Below are 18,163 nucleotides of genomic sequence, written 5' to 3'. Positions count from 1 at the left end.
CAAAGGGTTAACCTCAACTCGGCTTTTTCTTCTAATTGGATAGTTGCTCAGGGGAAGAGCTATAAAAGCAGCTGCTTGGAAGACACAAGAAGGTGAATATCTGAGGAAACCCAAGGATCATAAAGACCAGGTGGAACCCCAAGAAAGAGAGCTTTTTTTGCTTATTTTCTCCTTGTACTAGCTATTTTACTTTTTTCCTATAAATACTAATCCTTAAGGGAAAAATCTTGCTGGTTAAGCAGAAAAAAACAGCTTCATTCCATGGTCTACACCCTGTTATCCCCCTATTATGCACTCTTGGCTTAGTTCTCTGGACATGCACCATTTACACTGAAAGATCTCACCTTATCTGTATTTCCCTTTGTACTCCAGCAAATGGGTTTTATTGTATTAGGAACAGAAAATGAATACAAGATTAAATCCTCAATAAGAATACGGTTACTGATATATTGTAAAACTGTTAATTTTCTGTTGGTTGCAGTTTTCTAAGAGGTAGAATTCGTTAACTTAACAAAGAACGCCAGTCATTGCTGTCTGCTTCAGAAACATTACTGAAGTTATTTGAGCAGTAGGCCTGGAAAATTTGTAGCTCACCAAGGACTGATGCTGCAAGGTGAACTAACCACTCCCTTTCAGGTTCTTAGCAGATTGCAAGATCTGCTGCCAAACAAATTAGTATGAATTTTGTGCTGAAGGACTTGATGCATTTTTGGAAACTCATGCAGTTGCTGGTCAATTTTTCATTAAGCTAGAGTGGTTAGCTCTGGTCATTTCTTTCCAGGAAACAAATCTATTCAACTGGCAGAGTATCATGCATTAACTTATTGAATCATTCAGTTTTACTATTGGGGTACTTTTTCAATGTGTCTAATACAGTACTTTCCTATTAATTCTTAATATACTTTTGTTTGGGGTTGTTGCGGGTTTGTATTAATTTAGTCCTCCTGTTTATTCCCATGCAGATTAGTTTTTCAGGAGAACAGTAAGGGTTCTTTAACTTCTTTTGAGCAAAGTTTAGTTACCATGTTTGTACTCACAACTATCTATATTCTTGTTGCAGGCTTTACTAGCAATCTTCAAACTTCCCATAAGTCCTCAGTCTTTCCTTTGTGAGAATGCACTAAACTATTGATACAAAAGGAAAATTTCTGACCCACAAACACTTTTGTAACTATTGATGTTAAATATTCATGTTCTTTGCTCTCATTAAACTCTCTCAATGGATTCTTTGTGATTGTAGATTATATTCTGTCTGAAGGTACATCAGAGCTCAATTTTGGCAAACTTCAGGGCCTTTTGATGACCATTGTTAAGATTTTATTTTAAAACAAGAAATGAAGCTATATTATTATTAACTTCTCTAGTTTAAAGAACTTTTTTCTTTGTAGTGATTCAACAGTCCCAGGTTCTGGAGCAATTGGGGCTGTTACACATTTTTAAATAAATACTGTGGATGAGAGGTTAGATAGAGAATAAGTAAAGTAGTAGTAACTTTTCCAGAGGAAAAACAAAGAAAGGGGCATACTGAAGACCAAAGAAGGGATACATTTCAGGAGGGAAAAATCTTTACTTAGATTTTTAAAAGGTCTTTTCACCTTGTAATAAAATTCCAATTCAAGCTACATAAAAATTAACCTTCCCTTGGTTCACTAAATGATCCAAAAATAATGCCTACATTAAGGTAGGAAGCAAAATCATTCCAATAAAGAATAAAAGAATCAGCATGAGCTGAAGTGGACTCTTGATGGTAACCACTACATAATAATTCTTCTGATCATTTAAAAAAAAATCTGGAAATTATCTTGATAGACTAATGTTCATATGAATAGCAAGTTCAACTTCACTGGGGACAGTTACACACAACAGTTGTAATGGATTTTTCTCACCACTGATCAGAAGGTTGCAATAGTACCAGTTGGTTAATATATTTTGGAGCAGATGTCATTCCAGTTTGTCAGATCCTTAAAACTACACAACTTGCTCCAAAAACTGGAAACCTGCCACCTCCGTTTCTGCAGCCCTCACTCTCACAACCCCAACCTTCTGCCTCTACCCCCTCCCATCTCCTACTGCTCAAACATCTCATCCCCAGCTCCATTGGCTTACAGGCATCAACTGTTTTCTTCAACTGGGTCACCAGAAAAAAACTTGAAAACCACTGGCTAGGGCACCTCTTATCCTTTCCTTTGATGCTACTACTGCCCTAGTCCAAGGCCAGGCACCAGGTTCTGCTGCTCTCATTTCAGATTGCCCTGCCTGGTAACTTTTCACCTCACAAGCCCAGGATGAAAAGCTCTGTAATTAGAGGTTTTATAAAAGCCAAATAGAGGAAGAAGAGAAGGATCTCTCCTTCTGCTTTTAATAAAGGAAGGGGAGTTATACTCACCTTTACTTTCAGCCCCACATTCAGACAAGGCACAGTCAAAAGCCCAGTGAAGTCAATGAGATTTCCTTTTCCTTACATGGTCTTTGGATCAAGCACATATTACACACTAAAATTAGGAGGAAACCTATGATATCTCTCATCTGTGCAACTATTTTATTTTTGTTTGTACAAATATAGTTCTGTCTTTACAAAGATGCAGATACAGTTTAAGCCATCATTTATAGGGAAAACCTGCAGCCTATTGCAGGTGATGCTTTTCCTCAGTATTTAAAAAAAATCTTGAAATTAACAAACAAGTTTTTGATCCACAGAGGTTTTTCTTTTAAATCGTTGTTTCCTGCATCATTTATTGCATTCTTTGATCTTCGGCTGTTCATGCAAATCTATGTCATCTTTCTTGGGCCTTGTAGATAAATGTAGCCTAATAACTACACAGCTATAGCTTTGGTAACATAGATAACTATCATGCATTGTATAACATGCAATTTGTTATTCAGTTGTGAATAACCACAAAGCTACTTTTTTTAATACTCTATATAAGACCACTTTATTGTTCACAACATTTGAAGGATAACACTTGTGGTTCTGCTGTGACTCTAAAGCAAACATAAAAACCAAAAAGGCATGAATTAGATTTTTATATTGCCTATTTCAATCACATAAGACAAAGAATATATAGTTTTCTAGGCCAACTATGTGACTTTTTTCTGACCATTGGATCGGATCCTGCATTCCTTATGCTTACAAAAATCCAGCTGATTTCAATGGAAGTTTTGTCCATATTGAGATAGGCTAGGTCCCCTCAAATAATTACACTTACCACTTACATGAAAGTTTTAAATTTCCAATTCCCTTCGTGGACAATAGTCCATAAAACCATGTAGAATAGATAAGTATACATTACTACCCTGCAAAGTAATTTAAAGTAATAAAATATGTAACACTAGCCTGTATTACTTTACAGGTATGGAAACCAATGTAGAGAGGTTAAGACACAGTGGCTGTGTCTAGACTGCATCCCTTTTCCGTAAAAGGGATGCAAATTAGACACATCGCAATTGCAAATGAAGCGGGGATTTAAATCCCCCCCGCTTCATTTGCATAAAAATGGCTGCCACTTTTTTCCGGCTCGGAGCTTTGCCGGAAAAAAGCGCCAGTCTAGACACGGATCTTTCGGAAAATAAAGCCTTTTCCGAAAGATCCCTTATTCCTCTTAAAATAAGGAATAAGGGATCTTTCGGAAAAGGCGTTATTTTCCAAAAGATCTGCGTCTAGACTGGCGCGTTTTTCCGGCAAGGCCCGAGCCGGAAAAAAGCGGCAGCCATTTTTATGCAAATGAAGCGGAGGGGGATTTAAATCCACGCTTCATTTGCAATTGCGATGTGTCTAATTTGCATCCCTTTTACGGAAAAGGGATGAAGTCTAGACACAGCCAGTGAGTGAAACCCTAGCCCCAATGACATAATTATTTTTTTCAATTGACATCAGTGGGGCCAGGATTTCACACAGAAAGGCAGGGTTGGGGATATTAATGTAACAGGTTTCACTAGATAAATGCCCTTACACAATTAATGTTGTCTTGAGAAATCAAGAGCAAAAGTAAGTTACAGTTTGGAAGTTTTTCTCGTGTTGATTAAACTTTCTAAGAGTGAATGACTAGAACCTAAAAAATTATTTTAAAATTTCTTTTATATTAAAAAACCGCTCCGAATATTTATGTGGAGCACAAAGAATCACCCAGCTTTTTAATCATGTCATTGATTACAGTCCTTTGTTTTGGGCTTTACTCAATTAATCAAGGAGGCTATTTCAATTAGATTCAATTAAACATAATTAAGGTCTTTCATCTTTTGCCTCATTAATCATTCCTATCACTATAAGTGATCTCTCTCAAAAGTATGGTGTATATAATTAGAGATTAATTCTCTCCAATAAATGCTTCTTTAAAGCAGCCTAATACTAGACACAGCCATTCCAATTTTCACTGATCCAGTTGACAAGACTTCTCATTTATTCTTTTATCCTTCTTATATTTTCAGATTGCTTTTTCTAGGTCCCAATTTTGCAAAGACAATTTATATGATTATTTCTAAGTAGTCCAAGTAGTCCAACTGAAGTCTCAGGGGGAGTTTTGCAACTAATTTAAATGTGGATAGGGTCTCATCCAGAATATGTAGGTTTTTTTAACAAATATGCATGTGTTAAAGTTTTTTCAATATTGTAGCATCTTTCATTATATGTTGACATTGGGGCATTAAATATTTTCTTATGTTTACTTTAAAAAAACCCTTGAATTTCTCAGTTTAGGCCTTATAACCCATATTTTAAAAGTATTTCAGCATTGCTTGCTCAGCATCACAATGTCTAAACTGATTTAGCAGCCTAAACCTCATTTTATGCCAGGAGTTAGGCACTTAGGAGTCTAAATCCCATCAACAATAGGTATTGTGATGCTGAGTGCAGCAACCACTAAATATCTTTATAAATGTGGGCCTAAATTACTATATTAATGTTGAAAATATTAACAGTAATACCTATAATAGATCCATGTAGCAACTCAAATATTGAAGCTATTCATTTGACATAGAGTGATTGACTACGTCACTCAAAAAATATATTGTAATAGCCTTCAGTTGCTATGCCCAGAGTCTCTTGGCAATTACATAATTAAATTGTCATCTAGATCCCTGTCCTACTACCTCATATTCTCACTGAACTCACTGGTTTGGGGGGCATGTCCTTTCTTAGCATTGGTCCCGCCAGTGATAACTGGTAAGAGCGCTTAAATCCGAACATTGAGTTGTCCACATAAAAACAAATGATCTGTCAACAATTGGTATTTGCATACAATGTATGATCCATTTAACCATAAGAAGCAAATGCAAATACAAAATGTAACTATAGGGATGGGCAAAGCTCCAGAGGCTTGATATTCAGGATGAGTTCAGACAGTTCTCCAGTGCTTCCAAAACTCATTTTCACTCCTTGGACCTTCTTGGAAGTAGAAAATTTTACAAGAAACAGGCTCTTTCTCATAAGATTTCTGATTCATATGCTCTTAGTCCCAGTTGCAAATGATATGAGAACACTTTTTCTTGGGTTATGTGTCTTTTTCCAGTCCAGAATCCAAAAGAACAAAAGAACACACACACAAAACGAGAATGTGTTTAATTATTTAGGTGTGGTTACTTAGGCGTGGTTCTGAACGCTGGCACAGGTTCAAGGGTGGTTTCTTATTTTGCTGGACCCAATTCACATCACCTAATTCTAAAAACTTCACTTTGCTATGGAAGTTTCTGTTTTGTGTCTTTAAATGTGAGCATAATTATTTAATTTAAAACAATATTTAGCCATGTTGGAAGTTTTCAGAAGTAATCATGGAGTAGTCTGTTGCCTAGACTGCACACTTGCTGGAATCTGGAGGCAAGGTGTGGGGATAAGAGTCCCCTTTCCACTTGCTTAATCCTCTGCATGATTAGGAAGGCAGAGAATGGCCAGAACTGTGGCTCCATCCCTCTGTACTCACCAGCCATTACCATTAAAGCAAAAGGCAGGAATTACTATAATATACTGCTGGCACAGAGCAGAGCAACTTCCTTTACTATCCTTTGTGATGGTATCCTAGGAACACAAGTTAGCCCTGTGTTTGCAGTGTGGCTCTTTGTTATGTTCTGCTGTCTTAATTACCTTTACACTTGTGATAGCACTCTGGGGATGCCCCACCCCCTGCCTCTTCATCACAATCTTAATTGCTAAATGGGGTGCCCCATATGCCCCTTCCTGTCCCTCTGGAAGGCCCTCCCTGGACCCTTTCTCTTACAAGTACCAGTGGCCTATGCTTTCGCATTACCATAAGGTAGTATGTAATGTGTGTGTGTGCCTTCTATCTTTGCCAGCCTTCTGCTTCAGGATTAGTATATACTCATGTCATTTGGATAGCTTTCCATTCAGCTTCTATTATGCTTTCTATTTTATCCTTAGTCTCTCTCATCAACTCATGCCCTGGGGACTCTAGTCCAACACTTGTCTTGTTATGTTATTCAGGCCTTTTCTCTGGGTATGTCCTAGACATGTCCATTTTTGTTCCATAATGTGTCATCCTATCTTTTTCTGTTTTGTCCTCCTCTGGAGTTCTATATCAGTGATTTTTTTCTGGCCATCTGATATTGGGGATTTGTCTAAGGCAAGTTATGAAACCTTGGAGTGTAGATAGCAAAATCTTAATAAGTCTTTAAGATTCAGCACCATATAGCGAGACCAACTTCACAATATTATTGTTACATATTCTAAGTTTCATTTGAAGGGTAAGATTTCTGCTTTTCCAGAGTGGCTTTAGGGTTATAACGGCATGTCTAGCTTTCACTATTCTGACTTGAATGTCTTTATCTATTTCACTCATTATACCTACAATGCTGCTAAAATATGTGAACTATCAGACCGCTATGTCAGTCTCCGAAAGTGTTTTTTGTATTTCTTTTATGTATTGATTCTCATGATTTCAGTTTTCTCTGTGTTCATTTTCAACCTTACTAATTGTGCATAGGTATAGAGATCATTTATTTTGGCTTGCATGTGTTTGTGGATATAGGATAGCAAGTTGATATCATATGCAAAGTCAAAGTCCTTTGACATCTCTGTGAAAGTCTATTGTATGGTCCTTGATTATTCTGCAGTCCTTCTCATTAGACAAACTTGTTCCAGTAAAATGATAATGGGAGATATAAGACATCCTTGTGTAATGCCTGTAGTAAACTTGAATGTCTAGTCTGTTCACTATTATGTCTTACTTAGTATATCATATTTTCATGAAACTTTGAATGATGTTCACAAATTTCTTAAAGATTCCATAGTGGCATAGCAACTTCCACAAACCTGTTTTATGCGCTGCATCAAAGCCTTTTTGGAAATCTATAAAATTCACAAAGTAGTGACTGCCATTCAATAGACAGTTATACGATGATAAGCAGGGTAGTATTTGATCTATTCATGATTTCTCTTTCCTCAATACTTGTTGCAACCTTGAATCTAGCACTTCCTTTCTTCTGTCTTGAATAATTTGTGTAAATACCTTACTTGGGATAGATAGCAATTGAATTCCCCTCCAGTTTTTACACTGACTGAGGTCGGCTTTCTTTGGCAGCTTCACTATGTGACCCTTTCTCCACTTGTTTTGGTATTTTTCTTCTTTCCATATGTTTTGTAAAATACTTATCAAAATGACTACTATGTTTTCTAATAAGAGACTGTGTTGGAATGTTATTCACATCTGATGCCTTTCCATTTTTCAACTGATTGCCTGCTTTCTTTACTTCTACTGCTGAAAATTAGGATATCGTCTCCTTCCTGTATACTGGGGGATTGGCCCCTAACTCACTATTCAGTAGTTATTTAAAGTACTGCTTCCACATATTTAATAGTTCTAATATATTTGGGTATGTCTACACTAGCTCGTTAGTTCGAGTTAGGTAGGGTAATGAGGGCAAGCGGAGTTGCAAATGAAGCCCGGGATTTAAATATCCTGGGCTTCATTTGCATGTTCCCGGGCGCCGTCATTTTTAAATCCCCCCTCAGTCCAAACTCCGTTTCCATTGTTACCTCATGAGGAGTAACGGTAGTTCGAATTAGGATCTTTAATTCGAACTACCTACTCCATGATGCGTATAGCTGCGGGCACGGAGTTCAGACTGAGGGGGATTTAAAAATGGCGGCACCCGGGAACATGCAAATGAAGCCCGGGATATTTAAATCCCAGGCTTCATTTGCAACTCTGCTTGCCCTCATTACCCTACCTAGCTCAAACTAACAAGTTAGTGTAGATGTACCCTTGGTTGTTAAGTTGCCTTCATTATATTGAATTGGTAGACTGATATTTATTTTTCTTCCTGACAACTACCTAATAATCTTGTACCATGTGTCTTTATGTTATTTTTTGCAACAGTGGTCTGTACATCTGTTGCCATTTAATCTAAAAAGTCTTGTTTGTTTTTCCTCACAATTTTTTGTACTCTTTGTTCTTCACAGCATATTTCTCCTCGAGTCACGTGTCTATGTTCTTGTTCATGACTGATTTAATTTCAGTTTGGCTTTGCAAGTTTCTTCCATTTTCTGCCATGCTTCCTTAGATCACTATTTGTTGTGATGTTTCATCCTGAATCCCAGCACTTCTTCACAAGCTTTAGTAGAAGTTTCCATTATCCATGTCCATTTACCTTCTATTGTCATTTTTGAGAACCTCATATCTAGTGTCGAGTATCAGAGGGGTAGCCGTGTTAGTCTGATTCTGCAAAAGCGGCGAGGAGTCCTGTGGCACCTTAGAGACTAACCGAAGTGTTGGAGCATAAGCTTTCGTGGGAAAAGACCCACTTTGTCAGAGGCATGTAGTGGAAATTTCCAGAGTCAGTTATAAATATGCAGGCCAGAATCAGGCTAGAGATGACGAGGTGGATCCAATCAGGGAGGATGAGGCCCACTTCTAGTAGCTGATCTGGAGATGTGAATACCAAGAGAGGAGAAGCTGCTTTTGTAGCTATCTAGCCATTCACAGTCTTTGTTTAATCCTGAGTGTCAAACTTGATTGTGTCAAACTTGCAGATGAACTGTAGCTCAGCAGTTTCTCTTGAAGTCTGGTCCTGAAGGTTTTTTGCTGCAGGATAGCTACCTTTATATCTGCAATTGTGTGTCCAGGGAGATTGAAGTGTTCCCCTACAGGTTTTTGTATATTGCCATTCCTAATATCTGATTTGTGTCCATTTATTCTTTTACGCAGGGACTGTCCAGTTTGGCCGATGTATATAGCAGAGGGGCATTGTTGGCACATGATGGCATATATTACGTTAGTAGATGTGCAGGAGAATGTACCAGTGACAGTGTGGCTGATCTGGTTAGGTCCTGTGGTGGTGTTGCTGGTGTATATATGTGGGCAGAGTTGGCACCGAGGTTTGTTGCATGGATTGGTTCCTGAGTTACAGTTATTATGGTGCGGTGTATAGTTGCTGGTGAGAATATGCTTCAGGTTGGCGGGTTGTCTGTGGGCGAGGATTGGCCTGCCTCCCAAGGCCTGTGAAAGTGAGGGATCATTGTCCAGGATGGGTTGTAGATCACTAATGATGTGTTGGAGAGGTTTTAGCTGAGGACTGTAGGTGATGGCCAGTGGTGTTCTGTTGGTTTCTTTCTTGGGCTTGTCCTGTAGCAGGAGGCTTCTGGGTACACATCTGGCTCTGTTAATCTGTCTCTTCACTTCCTCGTGTGGGTATCATAGTTTACAGAATGCTTGTTGAAGATCTTGTAGGTGTAGGTCTCTGTCTGAGGGGTTGGAGCATATGCAGTTGTACCTCAGTGCTTGGCTGTAAACAATAAATCGTGTGGTGTGTCCGGGATGGAAGCTGGAGGCATGCAGGTAAGCATAGCGGTCGGTAGGCTTTCGGTATAGGGTGGTGTTTATGTGACTGTCACTTATTTGCACTGTGGTGTCCAGGAAATGGACCTCCCATGTAGACTGGTCCATGCTAAGCTTGATGGTGGGGTGGAAGCTGTTGAAATCGTGGTAAAATTCTTCCAGAGTGTCCTTCCCATGGGTCCAGATGATGAAGATTTCATTGATGTAGCGTAGGTAGAGAAGGGGCGTAAGTGGACGAGAGCTGAGGAAGCGTTGTTCCAGGTCAGCCATAAAAATGTTGGCATATTGAGGGGCCATACAGGTGCCCATAGCAATGCCACTGGTCTGGAGGTATATATTGTCACCAAATCTGAAATAGTTGTGTGTGAGGATAAAGTCGCAGAGCTCAGCCACCAGTTGTGCTGTGGCATCATCAGGGATACTGTTCCTGACAGCTTGTATTCCATCTACATGTGGGATGTTTGTGTAGAGAGCCTTTATATCCATGGTGGCTAGGATGGTGGCTAGAAGTGGGTCTTTGCCCACGAAAGCTTATGCTCCAGCACTTCTGTTAGTCTATAAGATGCCACAGGACTCCTTGTCATATCTAGTATACTTTTCAATATCAGTAGAGGGGCCAAAAGCAATGTAGTAAAATAAAGAGACAGAAAAATATATTAAACTATTCCACAGTAGGTTTGTGAGTTTGTAAAGTGGCAGTAAATGAAAAGCAGTTGGACAACTTTTAAGGAGGGTCTCATGGGGGAAAAAACACGATCATGTAATTAAAGACTGTATCACAGTGCATACAGTGTTTGAATTAAGGTTCCATAAGAAATATGAACTCAGATTTCTTAATTTCCAATTGCTTGACTCTGCTACCTAAATAACAATATTTTAATGATTATATATGTAATTATTAATAGAACATATTAAAATTGACCAAAATGTTAATTCCTAGTGACAAAAATGTGGAACATTACATTAATTTAACTCTTCTGTTATTCTGAAGTCGATCAACACCCTTCAGAAATTCACAGGTATGTGTAGTTCTGAAATGTATTCAGAGAGAGTGATTTTCCACACAATGTACAGGCAGTCCCCGACTTACGCGGATCCGACTTATCTCGGATCTGCACTTACGAACGGGACTTTTCTCGCCCCGGAGCTCACGGGCGGCGGGTCACCACCCGTGTCCTCTGGGGCAAGAAAAGCTTCTCCTGGTCTCCCTGGTCTGCTGGGGGGGTCCAGCAAAGCCGCTGGACCCCCCCCCCCCCCCAGCAGACCAGGGACACCCGAGCAAAGCCGCCGCCTGGGCGGCTTTGCTCATTTGCCCGGGAGCAAAGCCGCCCAGGCGGTGGGACCCCCGCTGCCTGGGCGGTTTTGCTCCTGTCCCCCTGGTCTGCTGGGGGGGTCCAGCAAAGCCGCTGGACCCCCCCCCCCCCCAGTAGACCAGGGACACCCGAGCAAAGCCGCACAGGCGGCGGCTTTGCTCGGGTGTCCCTGGTCTGCTGGGGGGGTCCAGCGGCTTTGCTGGACCCCCCCAGCAGACCAGGGAGACAGGAGCAAAGCCGCACAGGCGGCATTCCGCCGCCTGTGCGGCTTTGCTCTGGTCTCCCTGGTCTGCTGGGGGAAGGGGGCGCAGCTAGTGCGTCCCCCCCAGCAGACCAGGCTTTTGTTGCGGGACGCCTCAGGTAGAGCAGCTGGGGTGCTGTTGGGTTGGTCCTGTGGGAACCTACTGGGCAGCGCCCCAGCTGTTCTGTCCCAGGCTCCAGATTCAGCAGCTGTTGAAACTGATCAGGCTGATTCCAGGAAGCTGGGGGCAGAGCAACTTTGCCTCCGGCTTCCTGTAGTCAGCCCCTGGTCAGTTTCAGTGACAGCAGCTGAATCTGGAGCCAGTTCCGACTTACATACAAATTCAACTTAAGAACAAACCTATAGTCCCTATCTTGTACGTAACCCGGGGACTGCCTGTATTTAAAACCATACTAAGGCTATTGGGACTTTCTCCAATAAGGAATGGCTGCAAGATCAAACCTTTTGATTAGAAACACATTTATTACAATGATTTCAACTCTGATTGTACTTACCACAAATTAAATAAAAGCAATTTGTGTTAATTTGACAAACTGTTGTACTGTGAGTGTCTCCCGAAGGTTTGATGCAAACTAAGTGAATGGTTGTATCTTGCCTTCCAGATACCAGTCTCCTTTCCATCTCATTTGACAGGGAGTAGTCTGTATTATAGACTCATTATATATGGATTTTTAAGGTTATGGCAGTGTTTCTATCATTAAAGCCCTAATGAACTGGTTGTAAAAGTGCACTCCAGGCTGAAATTTGACCTAGTAGGTCTCAGCTCAGGGGTGAATATTTTTATCAGTTTTCAAATAATATCTGGTTAGCCAATTTAAAATATTATAAATATTAGCTGAGAGTACATTCCAAAACAGACATTCATGAGATTTGATCATGATTTTATAATTGCATAGCACAGAAGAGCTTTGATGTGTGTAATAAAAAAACTACCGATAGGCCCTGCTCTACATTGTAGTGCTACTAAACAGTTACACTAATTAAATTTCAGTGTGCCCATATACCAACTAGTTTTAAAGTATTTTGAGAGAATAATCAGTACATTTTGTGAATTGGTTTAAGAAAAAAATATCTGAAAAGCACTGATTCTTCAGGAACAGGTTGTTTAGAATTAAGAAATCATAATTATAGATCTAAAAAATGCTAAGAGGATTTTAAGAATGTGGTTCTGGTTATTATAGCTTAACCTTACCTATTAGTGGTTTCCCCCCTCCTCTCTACAACCATACTGTAGATTTAAATAACCAGATACTACTAAAGTGTCAGACAAATGTCTTCTTTTATTTTCCACTTTAGGGAGACAAACATAATATTATTCTCATATGTTTCTTTATGAATAAAAGGTGTAAAACACTGCAACTCCATTCATCTGCAGGTTTCAGAACCATCCCAACCCTTTAGGATAGTAGAACTGTAGATTACTGGGAGTGAAATCTGTGCATTTCATTACAGTAAAGCGATGTGACTTACCTTTATCCATTAGGACAGTGTTTCCCAATTTTATTTGGCCAAGGAACCCTTTTCAGCTTTTCAGAATTTCAAGGAACCCCTAGGTTTGTCAAACAAAACAAACAAACAAACAAAAAAGGGAGGGGGGCGGGAGGAGACAGGGACCCACCAATTCATGAAAATCACATTCCTTCCCCGAGACCCCCCCCCCCACCTCTCTTCCATGAGGCCTCATTTGCTCTGTTCCCCTCCTCTCCATCACTTGCTATCCCCAGCCCTTATACCTGTCTCAGCTTAGTGAGAGTGAGGTGTGGGGTGGGAATGAGGTATTTGGGTGTGGGAAGGGGTGAGAAGTACAAGCTCCGGGAGGGAATTTGGATGCAGGAGAAGGGGCTGTTGGCTTGGGGAGGGGGCTCCAGGTTGGGGAGTGTTGGGTTCAGGTGGAAGGTTGGGGTGCTGAGCAAGCCAGGGCTTGTGGATGTGAGGGTGCAGGAGTTTGGGCTGGATATGTGAGGGACTCAGGGCAAGAAGGTTGTGAGTATGATGGACTCAGGACACAGATTTGTCATGTGTGGATGGTGGAGGAATGTTGTGGCAGAAGACTGAGGATGTGGGGATGCAGGAGTGTGGGGATGTAAGAGGCTCAGGACAGGAGGTTCCAGTGTATGATAGGCTCAGATTTGGGGTCAGGTGGTGCAGGAGTGTTTGATCCCAACTGGGGTCTTGTTGGCCAGGCTTCATTTTTAAATAAAATATGTCAAACTCAAAAGGTTTTAGCATTGTCTTTATATATGAGGGGGGTGAGGAACCTGTTTTGAGTCAAAGGTCACTGACCCACAGAAAAGTCAGTTGGGGCCACGCAAGTGAGATGCAGAAAACAAAACAAAAACCCTCCAAAAAACCCCAAGCCTCACTAATGTGGTCCTAGATGTGCTGGTGGGGGTAGGGGACAGAGTGCTAGTGGGTGCTGGGGCTGGGGAGAGGGTGCTGTTGGGTGGAAGGATGTTGGCTCAGGTGACAGGGTGCTGGGGCAAGGTGCTGGGGCAGGCAGGTGGCAGGGTGCTGGGGTCAGGGACGTGGTCCTGCTGGGCACTAGGGTGACTGGCAGGGTGCTGGGACAAGGAACAGGATGCTGCTGGGTGCTAGCATGGATGGCAGGGTGCTGGGGCCAGGGCCAGGGTGGTGCTGAGTCTTGGGGTGTGAGGTAAGGTGCTGGGGCCAGGGCAGTACTAGGTGCTAGGGTGGATGGCAGGGCTGCTAAGGAGCAGGATAAGGATGGAGTGCAGGATCTGGGAAGGAGGTGGGGGGCGGAAGGGGGCAAGGTCTGAGTGGTAGGTAGGGTGCAGAAGCAGGCTGGATGTAGGGTGTCTGGCCAGGGGGAGGGAGCAGGAGCAGATTGGGGATAGGGTGTCTGGCTACGAGGAAGAGTGCAAGGAGCCTCCCTGATCTGGCACCCTCTGGACCTGACTGGTCCCAGATGAGGAATTTTTGGTCCAGGGGAGGTCACTTCAGGGCTCCTGGTTTTCCCCACCTCCCATCCCCCATCCCCACTAGGCTTCCTATCCCCTGAAACCCAACTGAGCTGCCCACCCCTGCTGGTTCTCTGCACCTCCTCCAAAACCATCCCCCACAATCCAAGGGAGTGCAGCACCAGTCCCCTGCAGCCCCTCACAGCCCAGATGAGCTACCTGTCTGTTCTGTATGCTCTCCCCCATCCACCTCAGCCCAGCTGAGCCCTGCACTGGTTCCCTGCATGCCTTCCCCACAGCACAGCTGAGCCCCGTTTCCCTGCACTTCCTCCAAGCCCCACAAAACTGCTGAGCCAAGAGCCAATTCCCTGCCCCTCACTCCCCTTGAGTCTAGCCCCGGTTTCCGGCACCTCCCTCCTCCTGCAGCCAAACTGAGCTCTGAGCTCCACACGCACACACACCCCACTCCACAGTCCAGCCCAACCCAGCCCAGCTCCCCAGACCTCTCCACTATGCAACCCAGAAGAGCTCAATTTTCCTGCAACTTCCCCCAAATCATGCAGACATGCTGAGCCAGTGTTGATTCCCTGTCTCTGCCTTCCTCCCTCCCTTTGGCTGTGTCTACACTGGCATGATCTTGCGCCAAAGCGGCCGCTCTTGCACAAAAATTTGCTGCCTGTCTACACTGGCCGTGTGGTCTTGTGCAAGTACACTGTCGGTCTCATGTATGAAATCAGGGCTTCTTCCACAAGAATTACGATGCTCCCATTCAGGAATAAGTCCTTTTGCGCAACTATTCTTGCGGAAGAGGCCAGTGTAGACAGGCAACATGAATTTCTTGTGCAAGAAAGCCCTATGGCTAAAATGGCCATTGGCACTTTCTTGGGCAAGAGAGCGTCCACACTGCCATAGATGCTCTTGTGCAAAAGCACAGCTCGCACATGGTAGTGTGGATGTGTTCTTGCACAAGAACTCTTGCACAAGATGTTCTTGCACAAGAAACAACCAGTGTAGACATAGCCTAAGAGTTTCCTCACATGAGCAAAATGAATTTTGTGTTGTGCACCAGTACTGAGTTCATGTGGCTTGTTTGGATGTGGCACCCAAGTTATTAATAAATATTTTTAAACCTCTACCTTTTCCCTCTGCTGCCATGTCTCCTCCCCTTGCTCCATCAGCTCCCTTGGTGCCTGATGCCCTCCCACTCCTCACCCTCCTCTGCTGTCCTGACTCCTGCTCTTCTCACTGTCCTCAGCCCTCCTGCAACCTTCCCCCCCTCCACCAGCCCTTCTCTCTTCCCTGTCCACTCCTCCAGTAGCCCCACTCTGATCATGTGAGCTACCCCTCCTCATCCCCTCTTCTAACACCTCCCTCTACAAACGTGCCCTGCGTCTCTCCTCTGATGGTGGTCCCTCCACTGCAGGTGTCTGCCCTTCTGCTTCAACCCCAGAATCTCTTGGCACCTGCATCTTCCCTTATCCCTGCACCCTCCTGGTGCCTCCCCCTTCCCTCACTTCCCCTGCCCCCTTTTTCCCTGATGCCCACCCCTCACCATCCTCTGCCCCCATTCCTCTCATGCCCCTGTGCCCTCTCACATGACTTGCTCCATCCCGGCCTTCCTCATGCCCACCCCTCCTTTCAAGCCTTCTCCCAGCACCTCCCCTCACCCTGCTAGCCCCCAATGCCCTTACCCTGTCCCCTCCCAGCATCACCCTGTCCCCCTCCCACTGACACCTCCCCTCCTGCCTTTTTCCTCATTGTCTGCACTTGGCCCCCTGGCATTTGTCTCTCCTCCACCCCTGTCTCTTTGGTGCCTTCCCCTTCCCCTCCGCCTCTGCACAAGCACTTTCCTCTCCCAGCCCTTCCCCCCTTTCCTTCTGCACAAGCCCCTTCCCTCCCTCTCCCGTACCTTCTGCCTTCCACTTTGTGGGGCCGGAGTCTGTGCTCTGTCCCTGGACTCCGAACCTGCAACTCGGCCATGCGGCGCAACACAGCGCCCAGCAGATTTAAAATCCCGGGCCATGATGTTACGTCACGTCCGGGTGTCTCCCCATCCACTGGTTTGAGCACGCTGTGCAGGGCAGTAGTGGCCAGCAAGGGGGAGCTCAGTGAAGGTTGCGCATGGCAGGGACGGGACCGGGACAGGGGAGAGATGCTCTGGGGCCGGGGTGGGAGTTCGTGCGGGGGGGGGGGTCGGGACCTGCTCCCGCTCCAAATATTGCTGGAGCATGAGCACCACGAGCCCACACAACTCGCTGCCCATGCCTCTGCTGGCTAGCTGGCTCTCTCTCTCTTTTTCAGAGGGGGCGGGGGAGTGGCGGCTCCATGCGGAACCCCTAGTTTTGCTCCGCGGAACCCCAGGGTTCCCCAGAGCACCAATTGGGAAACACTGCATTAGGAGATTCTTTTACCCAGAGGTTGTATACGTAATCTCTGAATACTGTTTTGTTCTGGTTATTGCTAACTGGTTGTTTTGTCCCACACATCTATTAAAAACAATGCTAAGGAAGTGCACCCTTAGGACTTCTGCGCCACGTTTCTGATAGCTATAAATCAGAACATCATGTTCACAGATTTCTGATCTTCTAAATCAGAGTCTCACAGCTAATGGTGCAGATGGACCAAAGGAGGCCAGGATGTGCACTGCCAAGCACCCTAAGGGTGTGTCTATACAGCAAACTAATTTTGGAATAACGACCGTTATTCTGAAAAAACTGTGCTAGAGTCTACACAGCAATTCTGAAATAACTGTGCTGTGTAGACATAGCCTTTGGGATGAGAAATAAATTGGCAGAATACTTTGATTGTTTGGACCCGACAAGAGCCTGGTGGAAGTCCAGGAAGGATTCATTCAGTAATGGCTCTAACCCTAGATGCTAATTCTGCTGTTATCCAGCCCTCTGAACAATCATAATGGAGCATTACACCCCTTTGCACAGCATTCTGCTCTGGGCCATAGGAGGTTGTGGATCACAGAAACTTTTGGAGGTTGTGGATCACAGTATCTTGAACCAGTAATGCCTTGGATCTAAGTGCTATACAAGAGAGACAGGATATTGGGGACGGGAAAGAAAGACATAAATAAGAAGCTTCGGTTCCATCCCTCTAACAGAGTCCTCTACTGGTGTCAATAGCAAAATTCCCATTGACTTCAGGGGGACCATGACTGCACTTTTAGCTGTCAAAGGTTATTTTAATTATTAAAATCTGTACATGAGAAGAATGCATTCCAATTAGGGCTGTTTAACACAGTGAAATCCTGCTTTTGACCTCCTTTCCAGGAGTGTAAATCAGAGTTAAACTAGTTTCTAACTCCTGAACTAACATATTAATATTAATTATTTGGGGAGAACTAATTATATTGTGTATGACCTTACTGTAAGTATTCAATGTGCCAAATAACTGTGTGAAATGTATTAATCATTGCTTGATTAGATGCTAAAGAATTTATTGATTTTTTGGACAAACTATTGGGAGAGTATTAAAGTACTTTGGGTGAGATTTTACAAAGTTCATAGCACAAACCTAGCCTTCTGCATTTGGTTAGGTACATTTGCTTGATTCACGCTGAACTATTCTTATGGTTACTTGACAGAAATCAGGGAAAGCTACATATCTGGCACTGAGGTTCCAATTAATTAATATATATTTGCCTTTCCGTCCAGTGTTGCTGATTGTTTTTTTGGGCTTAACCTTAGACAGTGACTTAGTTAAACGCTATATTGAATTTCACTATTTCATTTGAACTACCTTTCTGGTAGTTCACTGAAGGGTTTATAGTTATCAAGAATGACCAAAGTACTTGGATTTGTGTACTTAGGTCAGTGTATAGAACCGTACATGTGGGGTGAGGGTTGAAATCTTTTAAAATAAAACAGCTGCACAAGA

The 18,163-nt window shown here is 43.2% G+C and overlaps 1 long non-coding RNA gene across 1 annotated transcript in view; it reads right to left on the bottom strand.

Annotated features, from left to right (window-relative positions):
- The window catches only part of LOC142829625 (uncharacterized), a 33,615-nt gene that overhangs the window by 11,207 nt on the left and 4,245 nt on the right, over nucleotides 1-18,163 (bottom strand). Inside the window, exons 2-3 of the long non-coding RNA XR_012904241.1 lie at nucleotides 12,828-12,906; nucleotides 2,387-2,467 (exon numbers count right to left, since the gene is read on the bottom strand). This is a non-coding gene — a long non-coding RNA (uncharacterized LOC142829625). The remainder of the gene's footprint in view (nucleotides 1-2,386; nucleotides 2,468-12,827; nucleotides 12,907-18,163) is intronic.

Source organism: Pelodiscus sinensis, chromosome 5 (genome assembly GCF_049634645.1).
Source record: "Pelodiscus sinensis isolate JC-2024 chromosome 5, ASM4963464v1, whole genome shotgun sequence".
NCBI lineage: Eukaryota > Metazoa > Chordata > Testudines > Trionychidae > Pelodiscus > Pelodiscus sinensis.
Note: the sequence above shows the minus strand (reverse complement) of the source record. Positions and strands in the feature narration are given on the sequence as shown.